General features: G+C 42.5%; 1 pseudogene; it reads right to left on the bottom strand.

Moving 5' to 3' along the window:
- Nucleotides 1-525: 525 nt before the first annotated feature.
- Nucleotides 526-10,876, bottom strand: LOC140739657 (small ribosomal subunit protein uS9-like; annotated as a pseudogene).
- Nucleotides 10,877-11,305: the final 429 nt, after the last annotated feature.

Genomic DNA, 11,305 nt, shown 5'->3' with positions numbered 1-11,305 from the left:
TCAACCTCCTATGCTTTGGGAAAAAGTCCTCGCCTATCACCTCTCCCTGTAACCCAAGTCCAAAAGCCCTGGCAACATCCTCCTAGAACTCTCCTCAGTTTAATGATTGACTTTCATTGCATCATGGCCTGATTTGAGAACAACAATGTCCTTGAAGGTAGTGGATACAGCCTAGTCCATCACGGGCAAAGCTCTCTCCATCATTGAGCACATCTACAAGGAGCACTGGGACAAGAAAGCAGCATCCATCAATGACACCCACCATCCAGACCATGCTTCTCTTCTTGCTGCCTTCCATTGGGAAGAAGGTACAGGAGCCTTCCATTAGCAATGATGAAAACACGAGATGTGTGTCTGAATTAACACAGAAGTGCATTGAGGACATCGCTGTTATCAAACTCACCTACGTGAGGACAAATCAGAAGCTATGGCTGACAGCAGAATTGTTCCAGGCAGAGCTGAGAGATCACGATGCTTCAGATCGGGGGATAAAAAAGCTTTCAGGTCAGCAAGAGTTGCACTTTCTCATGCCATCTGTAAGGCAAAATGGGATTATTTACAGAGAATACGCAGCCATTTCTATGACATGAGAGACATGGGGTACATGTGGAAGGGCATTCAGTCTACAAATGCATCCTGCACATCAGTGATAGTGACACTTCTCTTCTGAAAGGCTGAATGTCTTTTACACTTGGCTTGATGGAAAGAATGATCCGCTGGCAAGGAAAGCCCCCACCCTTACCCCGAGGAGCAGGCACCCTGTCTGGCTGCAGCTGATGTGAGGAAGACCCTGGCCAGGATCAACCCATGTAAAACTGTGGGGCCTGATAACATACCTGAGGGACTGTGCAGCCAGTAACAGAGATTCTAATGGACATCTTCAACGTCTCTCTGGAGCAGTCCACTGCCCCCTTCAAGATGGTCGTCCTCATCCTTGTGCCCAACAGGGTGACAGTCACCTGCCTCAACAACTAATACCCACCTCAAAAATAATGAAGTGCTTTGGGCAGCTGTTTATGGGTCCCATTAACTTTCACCTTCCTGCTACATTGGGCCCTTTCTAGTTTGCTTGTCGCTCAGATTGCTCCTCTGATAATACATGCCACTCCATCCAGTGCCACCTGGAAAATGGAGTCTCAGGTGCCAGGATGCTGTTTATTAACTTCAGCATGGCATTCGACATGATCCTACCTCAGAAGGTGGTGGGTAAACTGTTCTTGTTGGATCTCAACACCTCTCTCTGTAAGTGAATCCTGGACTACAGTCAGTCCGTATTGGCAGAAACCTCTCTAGCTCCATCACGCCGAGCACTGGTGCCTCCCAGCACTGCGAGCTTATCTGCTGCTGCTGCTGACACTACTGAAACATGACTGCACTGCGAGATCCAGTTCAAACCGAATTATCAAGTTCACTGGTGACACAGCAGCCTCATCAACAACGACAAGATGTGTACAGACTGATCGATTGGTGCAAGCACAGCTTGAATCTCAATGTGGATAAAACCAAAGAAACGATTGTGGACTTTATTTAGAAAGGTGCAGGCTGACCATTCCTCACTGCATATACATGTCTTCTCTGTGGAGAGAGTGCTAGGAGCACCAAGTTTCTGGGAGTGCACAGAACAGACGATCTCACCTGGTCACTCAACACCACTTTTTTGGTCAAGAAAGCACAGCAGTATCTCCACCTCCTGAGGAATTTGAGACTAGTGAGCTCCCCTCCCCACTCTAATCAACTTTTACAGCTACACCATCAAGAATGTCCTGACCAGTTACTTCACCGTCTGGTACAGGAATTGCAAGGCATCTGACCACAAGCCCCTACCAAGAATTGCAGAGACTGCTGAGAGGATCATCCGGGTCTCTCTTCCACACATCTGAGATCTTTATCATGAGCACTGTACGGAATTATCAATGATCCCTCCTATCTACCCAACAATCTCATTGACTGCACCCCTCCCTCCCCACCATCAAGCATGTGGTACTATAGCATTAGGACATGAACTGTTACGATGGGAAACTGCTTCATTCCCCAGGCTGTCAGACCAATGAACTCCCTGCCATACCCAGCTCTCATCACTGATAGCGTTATACCATTTACTGTTTAACTTGTGTCATAAATGCACCTTATTATTTGTTAATTTATTTTTGACAATATCACTTTATATGTTATATACGTGAGTTATATGTACTGTGTTTTGCACTTTGGTCTGGACGAATATTGTTTAATTTGGTGGTATACATGTGTACAATTGAATAACAATAAACTTGAACTTGAACATACTTCCAGATTCAGGTACAATTATTACCTACAACCATCAGGTTCTTGAACCAGAGGGGATAACTTCACTCACCAACACTGAACTGTTCCCACACCTAAGGACTCACTTTTAAGGACTCTTCATCTCCAGTTCTCAATATTTGTTGCTTATTTGTTATTATTATTTTGTTTTTTTTTTTCTTTTGTATTTGTCCAATTTGTTGTCTTTTGCACACTGGTTGCTTGTCCATCTTTGTTGTATGCAGTTTTTCATTGAGTCTATTGTGTTTCTATGTATTTATTGTGAATGCCTGCAAGCAAATGAATCTTAGGGTAGTATGTGGCGACATATACTTTGATAATAAATTTAGTTTGAACTTTAAACTTTCTACACTGTGATGACCAGAACTAGTACACAATACTCCAAAAGCAGCCTTATCAATGCCTTGAATAGTTGTAACATGGTGTACCAACTCCTGAACTATTCTAACTGACAGTATTAACTACCATACCAGGGCAGCATGGTAGCATAGCAAACAGTGTAATGCTTTACAGCACCAGCAATCAGGGTTCAATTCCTGCTACCATCTGTCTGGAGTCTTTATGTTCACCCTGTGACTGTGTGGGTTTCCTTTGGCAGCTCCAGTTTCCACCCACATTGCAAAGAGATACCAGGGTAGAAAGGGTTAGTAACTCTCTGAAGTTTTTTTGTGATGCTATGCATTAGAACCTTTATACCAGGCTGCAATAGGGGTGACACAGTACGGTAGCAGCTGGGATAATGCTTTACAGCGTCAGGGTTCAATTCACGCCTCTGACCGTAAGGAGCTTGCACGTTCGCAACTGCTTGGATTTCCCCAGGAACTCAGTTTTCCTCCCACATTCCAAAGTCATGCAGGTTAGTAAGGGTTAATAAGTTCTGGTTATGCTGTTTTGGCACCAGAGGCATGACGAATTTTGCAGGCTGCCCCCAGCACTTCCTCAGACTGTGTTGGTTGTTGATGCAAACAATGCATTTCACTATATAGAAACATAGAAAACCTACAGCACCAATCAGGCCCTTCAGCCCACAATGCTGTGCAGAACATGTACTTACTTTAGATATTACATAGGGTTACCCATAGCCCTCTATTTTTCTAAGCTCCATGTACCTATCCAGGAGTCTCTTAAAAGACCCTATCGTATCCGTCTCCACCACTGTTGCCGGCAGCCCATTCCACACACTCACCACTTTCTACGTAAAAAAAAACTTACCCCTGACATCTCCTCTTTGCCTACTTCCAAGCCCCTTAAAACTGTGTCCTCTCATGTTAGCCATTTCAACCCCGGGAAAAAGCCTCTGACTATCCACACGATCAATGCCTCTCATCATCTTATACACGTCTATCAGGTCACCTCTCATCCTCCTTCACTCTAAGGAGAAAGGCCAAGTTCACTCAACCTATTCTCATAAGGCATGCTCCCCAATCCAGGCAACATCCTTGTAAATTTCCTCTGCACCCTTTCTATAGTTTCCACATCCTTCCTGTAGTGAGGCGACCAGAAGTGAGCACAGTACTCCAAGTGGGGTCTGACCAAGGTCCTATAAAGCTGTAACATTACCGCTTGGCTCTTAAACTCAATTCCACAGTTGATGAAGGGCAATGCACTATATGCCTTCTTAACCACAGAGTCAACCTACGCAGCAGCTTTGAGTGTCTTATGGACTTGAGCCTCAAGATCCCTCTGATCCTCCTCACTGCCAAGAATCTTACCATTAGTACTATATTTTGCCATCATATGACCTACCAAAATGAACCACCTCACACATCTGGGTTGAACTCCATATGGCACTTCTCAGCTCAGTTTTGCATTCTATCGATGTCCTGCTGTAACCTCTGACAGTCCTCCACACTATCCACAACACCCCCAAACTTTGTGTCATCTGCAAGTTTACTAATTCCACCTCCACTTTGTCACCCAGGTCATTTATAAAAATCATGAAAAAAAGGGGACCCAGAACAGATCCTCGAGGCGCACCACTGGTCACCGACCTCCATGCAGAATATGACCTGTCTACAACCACTCTTTGCCTCTGTGAGCAAGCCAGTTCTGGATCCACAAAGCAATATCTCCTGGGATCCCATGCCTCCTTACTTTCTCAATAAGCCTTGCATGGGGTAACTTATCAAATGCCTTGCTGAAATCCATATACACTACATCTACTGCTCTTCCTTCATCAATGTGTTTTGTCACATCCTCAAAAAATTCAATCAGGCTTGTAAGGCATGACTTGCCTTTCACAAGGCCATGCTGACTATTCCTAATCATATTATACCTCTCCAAATGTTCATTAATCCTGCCTCTCAGGATCTTCTCCATCAACTTACCAACCTCTGAAGTAAGACTCAATGGTGTGTAATTTCCTGGGCTATCTCTACTCCCTTTCTTGAATAAAGGAACAACATCCGCAACCCTCCAATCCTCTGGAACCTCTCCCATTCACATTGATGATGCAAAGATTATTGCCAGAGGCTCAGCAATCTCCTTCCTCACCTCCCCCAATATCCTGGGGTACATCTTGTCTGGTCCGGAGACTTACCCAACTTGATGCTTTCCAAAAGCTTCAGCACATCCTCTTTCTTAATATCAAGCTTTTCAGCCTGCTGTAAGTCATCCCTACAAACAACAAGATCCTTTTCCGTGGTGAATACTAAAGCAAACTACTCATTAAGTACCTCTGCTGTCTCCTCCGGTTCCATACACACTTTCCCACTGTCACACTTGATAGGTCCTATTCCCTCATGTCTTATCCTCTTGCTCTTCACAGACTTGTAGAATGCCTTGGGGTTTTCCTGCTCACCTTCCTGCCTTCTCATGGTCCCTTCTGGCTTTCCTACTTTCATTCTTAAGCTCCTTCCTGCTAGCCTTATAATCTTATAGATCTCTATCATTACTTAGTTTTATGAACCTTTCTTAAGCTTTTGTTTTCTTCTTGACTAGATTTTCAACAGCCTTTGTACACCATAGTTCCTATACCCTACCATCGTTTCCCTGTCTCATATGTTTTGATATCTCAATGTACATGTGACAAATAGAGGTAATCGTTAATCTTTAGTCTTTCTTTGCTTCCAGTGTTTTCAACAAGAGTTTAGAGACATATGGTGCATTAAACAGCCAAGTACTATGATGGAGTACAATGGAATTGGCCTTGTCATGGAGTAAGGTGACATCTGCAGGGCTACAGGAGAAGAAAGGAGTGCTGGGGCTAATTGGATTGCCTTTTTCAAACAGCTGTCACAATCACACTGAATGCCCTCCCCCTGAGCCATTTGAGTTCCCGAGTCTAATAGCCAGAGGACTGTGTAGCCTCAGTCAAAGTGGGGACTTGTAGATGACTGCATATCAAGGGAATGAAGAAATATGGGAATAGAGCAGAATCAGAATCAGAATCTGGTTCATTATCACTGACATAGGTCGTGAAATTCGTTGCTTTGTGGCAGTAGGACTGTGCAAGAAGAAGATATAACCTTAAGTTATATCTTAAGATGAATAGATAAGCAGACTGAAAGACAACTAAGTAAATAGATATATGATTAATAAACAAATAGATGATAGATAACTAATGAACAGATGATAGATAGATCATGGAGCTTAGAAAAATAGAGGGCTATACAGTAGGTTAATTCTAGGCAGCTTCTAGAGTAAGTTTCATGGTCGGCACAACATTGTGGGCCAAAGGGCCTGAGGTGTGCTGTAGATTTCCATGTTTCTATAGATAGATAATTAATGAATAAATATATAGATAGATAGACCTGTTAATCAACCAACCAAACAAACAAACAAATAGTGCATAGAATAGCAAAATAGTATTCATGGGTTCATTGTCCATTCAGAAACCTGATGGTGCAGTGGAAGACGGCTGTATCAGGAAGAAACATTGAGTGTAGGTCTTCAGGCTCCTGTACGTCCTCCCTGATGGTAGTAATGAGAAGTGGGTATGTCCCAGATGGTGTTAGACTATCATGTTGGATACCACCTTCTTTTGAGTCTCTGCCTTTTGAAGATGTCCCAACTGGTGCCCGTGATGGAACTAGCTCAGTCTACAACCCACAGAGAGAGCTGATGAGGAAAATCAGCTGGAACTCAGCAAACTGCAGAGCCAACTCAATGCCTCAGTTGGCCTACTCCTGTTCTTAATTTTTATGTAACTATACTTCATTTTAAGACTCTTAATCAAATGAATACAATTCCTTATGGATGCCATGATTGAGAACCTACTGTCACTGGTTCGGAAAGAATTCGCATTGATGTTACTCTTTTTAACTTAACAGGAACTTCAGAAATAGTTGAAACTGTTTTTGATGAATAGTCACTGTCATTTCATATCCAAATGCAGTAGTCTGTTTGCGTACAGCAAGATCCCAGAGACAATAATGAGGAGAATATCTTCCCAATCAGATTTAGCGGAGAAACCCAAGGGATAATCCCTTTGCTCAACCTTCTCATCTGTTCCTCACATTCCCACATGTTCTGAATGTCTGTCTGTTTGGATCAACCCGCCATTTCACAGAAATAGTTAAGAGTCAATATTGTTCTGGATCTGACATCATGTACAGAATCTGAACCAGGTTTATTGTCACTGATATCTGTTGTGAAACTTGCAGTTTTGAGGCAGCTGTATAGTGCAATACATAAAATATACGTTATACAATGCATGTTGTGATATGTTACAATAAGAACTATATATAAATAATGCAAAAAGAGAGCAAGTGGCCAGGTAGTGTTGAAGGGTTCAAAGTTCAAAAATGTATTATCAAAGTACATGTATGTCACCATATACAACCATGAAATTCATTTTCTTGTGGGCTTACTCAATAAAGCCAATAACTGTAATAGAATTGATAGGATGAACAAATAACTAACGTGCAATAGACAACAAATTGTGCAAATACAAAAAATATAGCAATAATAGTAATAATAATAATAATAAAATAAGTAAGCAGTAAGTATCAAGAACATAAGATGAAGAGTCCTTGAAAATTAGTCCACAGGTTGTGGAAACAGTTCAGTGATGGGGCAAGCAAAGTTTAATGAAGTTATCCCCACTGATTCAAGAACTTGATGGTTGAGGGGTAATAACTGTTCCTGAACCTGGTAGTGTGAGTCCTGAGACTCTTGTACCTTCTTCATGCTGGCGGTGCAAGAAGACAGCATGACCTGCCTAGTGGGGGCCCCTGATGATGGATGCTGCTTTCCTGCAACAGCACTCTGTGTAGTTGTGCTCAGTGGAGGAGAGGGCTTTACCCGTGATGCACTGGGTCATATCCATTACTTTTTATAGGATTTTCCATTTAACAGCATTGGTGTTTCCATATCAGGCTATGATACAACCAGTCAATACTCTCCACCACACACTATAGAAGTTTGTCAAAGTATTAGGTATCATGCTGAATTTTTAAAAACCTCTAAGGCAGTAGAGGCACTGCGTGCTTTCTTCATAATTGCACTTAACATGCTGGGCCCAGGACAAGTCTTCCATAATGATAACACAGAGGAATTTGAAGTTAGTGACCCTCTGCAACTTTGACCCCCTGATGAGAACAGGTTCCTGGACCTCTGGTTTCCTCTTCCTGAAGTCAATAAGCAGCTCCTTGCTTTTGCTGATATTGAGTGCAAGGTTGTTGTTGTGACATCACTCAGCCAGATTTTCAACCTTCCTCCTGTATACTGATTCGTCACCACCTTTGATTTGGTCATCAACAGTGGCATTATATTAGAAACAGCAGATTTAAATGTAGCAATGGAGTTGTGCTTGGCCACACAGTCCTAAGGGAGAGCAGGGGGCTAAGCACACAGCCTTGTGGTGCACCCATGCTGATGGAGATTGTGGAAGAGGCGTTGTTGCTAATCTGAGCTAACTGGGGTCTGCAAGTGTGGAAATGGAGGATCCAATTACTCAAGGAGGTATTGAAGCCAAGGTCTTGAAACTTGTTAATTTATTTTGAGGGAATGATGGTATTGAATGCCGAGCTGTAGTCGATAAAGAGCATTCTGATGTGTGCATCTACACTGTCCAGATATTTCAGCACAGAGCGAAGAGCCAATGAGATGGCAGCTGCTGAGGACCTGGTGTGCTGGTAGGCAAACTGGAGTGGATTCACATTGCTTCTCAGGCAGGGATTGATGTGCTTTGTCATCAACTTTAAACGATTCATCACAGTGGTTGTAAGTGCTACTGGACAATATTCATTTAGGCACATTACTATGTTCTTCTTAGGCCTTCTGAAGCAAGTGGGTACCTCAGACCACCGAAGTGAGAAGTTAAGATCTCACCGAACATTTTAGCCAGTGGTTCAGCATAGGTCTTTAGTCCTTGGCTAGGTACCCCATTTAGGTCAGATGCTTTCTGTGGATTCACCCTCCCGAAGGATGCTCTCATCTTAATCCCAGAGACTGAAAATCACAGGATCATCATTCAGAAATCTGATGGCTAAGGGGAAGAAGCTGTTCCTAAAATGTTGAACATGCATCTTCAGGCTCCTGTACCTCCTCCTTGATGGTAGTAATGAGAAGAGTAAATGTCCTGGATGGTGAGGATCCATCAAAGCAGCTGCTGCCTTCTTGAGACGCTACCTTTTGAAAATGTCCTTGATATTGCTCATGATGGAGCTGGTTGACTCCTTTTAACAATGTGAGTGGTTTGTTTAATATAGGGTTACCGTATGAGGAGCATCTGAAGGCTCTAGGCCTGTGCTCACTGGAGTTTAGAAGAATAAGGGGTGAATCTCAATAAAACCTACCAAACATTGAAAGGTCTGGAAAGAGTGGATGTGGAGAGAATGTTTCCTATAATGGAGGAGTCTGGAACCATAGGGCACAGCCTCAGAGTAGAAGGACATCCCTTTAGAATAGCGATAAAGAGGAATTTCTTTAGCCAAAGTGTAATTATTTTGTGCAATTCATTGCCACAGATGGTTGTGGAGATTAGCCAATGGGTATATTTAAAGTGGAGGTTGATAGGTTCTTGATTAGTAAGATTGTCAAGGATTACAGGGAGAAGGTAAGCGAATGGAGTTGAGAGGGATAATAAATCAGCCGTGATGGAATGGCAGAGCAGAACACTGGGCCTGATTCTGCTCCTGTGTCTTATTGTCTTACGGTGGAACTGTAGCTCATGTCTCCAGATCAATAGTCCAACTCCTTGGGTACTCACCCACTACACTAACATTTATTGTGTCTTCCCATATCTTACTGCAAACTGCATCCATATAAACTATTCATCTATCCCACCCTCAAACTATCGTCATTCACTAAGTTCAAAGTCATGCATTAAATTCCCTAGTTCAAGCCATTAATGTAGATTTTGGCCATTCCTATAGAACACTATTTCTAGTCTAATCTAATCTCTGCAGCTGAATTTTAGCCATTAATTCTGTTTTCTGTTCCGTTGAAAGCTTGCTGCCTTTTCTTTTGCAGTATTTATTTATTTCTGTAAATTACAGGTTTTAAAAAAATTGCTCTATACTTGAGCTACAGTTCCACCATAAGATCATAAGACATAGGAGCAGAATTAGGCCCAGTGTTCTGCTCTGCTGCAAAAGTAACAAATTAAGAACTTTATTTCCATGCCATAGCTGAATGAGGGGAGATTTCAGCCTGCTGAGCTGTACCCCCACAGCAACCCTATTTAACCCTAGCCTAATGACAGGACAGTTTACAACCTGCTGACCAATATGCCTTTGGAATGTGGGAGGAGACCCATGTGCTCATGGGAAAGACAGACAAAATCCTAACAGATGGCACCAGAATTCAGTTCAGAAGTCCGATGCCCTGAGCTGCAAAGCACTGTGGAAACCGCTAAGCTACCATGGCACCCTTGTTTGACTTGGAGGACAATGGTCCAGGTCCAGATGGGACTAAATAGAATAGTAGTTCGACATGGACTAGATGGGCCAAAGGGCCTGTTTCTGTGTTGTACTGTTTGTTCTATTACTCTATGACTCTATTTTATGTCTGTCGATGGTAATAAACCTGATGTTGATTCTGAACTTGGACGGCAGTCTCTTATTTAAAATAGGAATCATATACTGCATTAAAACAATAATAATTCCAACTGTGGGAGATGTATCTTATGAAAGCTCTTCATCAAAAGTGACCTTTTTTGATATTTATTAGCAACAAATCAAAATAAAACATTTGATGGTAGTGTTCCTGGCAACATGCTCAGGCATTATGACTACTAAATTTCTTTGCCTCACCATGACAAGGTTCAGCAACCAGCAGAATCCTAGCATACTGTATAGGGATGTCTTTCATCTCTTTGGAGGCTTCATCCACTTATTTCTGGTAGTAAGCCACCAATGCTTTGGAAATGGATTGACAGACAAAATAGATTCGAGCTACGTGACCACCACCCTTCACACTCACTCTCATGTTGACACCAGCAAATCTTTCTTTGCCCCACAGCTGAACCAGTTCCAACAGTTTTTTTTCTGTAAAGTACTTGGCCCAATCTATCCAGAGGCCTGTCATTTACTTTGATGAGGACATTTCTTTTTTTGCCATGGGCAACAGCAGTTGCTGTTTCCTTTTGCTCAGAAACCTGAACAGATTTCAAAGGTCCTTTAGAGGGCATGTTCCTGGTAGACTATTTCAACTGAAATAGGTGAGGAAGGCCTCCTACTGGCTACTTATAAATAACCCCTTCAACAAACACATCCCACTTCTCTAATATTGCAACAGTGATAGATCAAAAATCACCCCCAGGTGACCTTTTCACAACCACTAAAACACAAAAAAATCAGAGGAATACATTAGTTAATTGCTGCTTCATTCTATTTGTACATGGGTCATTGTACTGGTATCAAACAACAATAATAAACCATCAGGAAGAAGTTACAGGACCCTTAGGTCCCACACAACCAGGTTCCAGAACAGTTATTACCACTCAACCGTCAGGCTAACCAGTATGGCTAATTTCACTCACCTCATCCTGCTACCAAAAAGGTGCAGTGCAGGTAAACGATAAAGTGCAAGATTATGTACTGCTGCCGCAAAAAGGGAC

This window comes from Hemitrygon akajei, chromosome 16, assembly GCF_048418815.1.
Source record: "Hemitrygon akajei chromosome 16, sHemAka1.3, whole genome shotgun sequence".
Taxonomy (NCBI): Eukaryota; Metazoa; Chordata; class Chondrichthyes; order Myliobatiformes; family Dasyatidae; genus Hemitrygon; species Hemitrygon akajei.
Note: the sequence above shows the minus strand (reverse complement) of the source record. Positions and strands in the feature narration are given on the sequence as shown.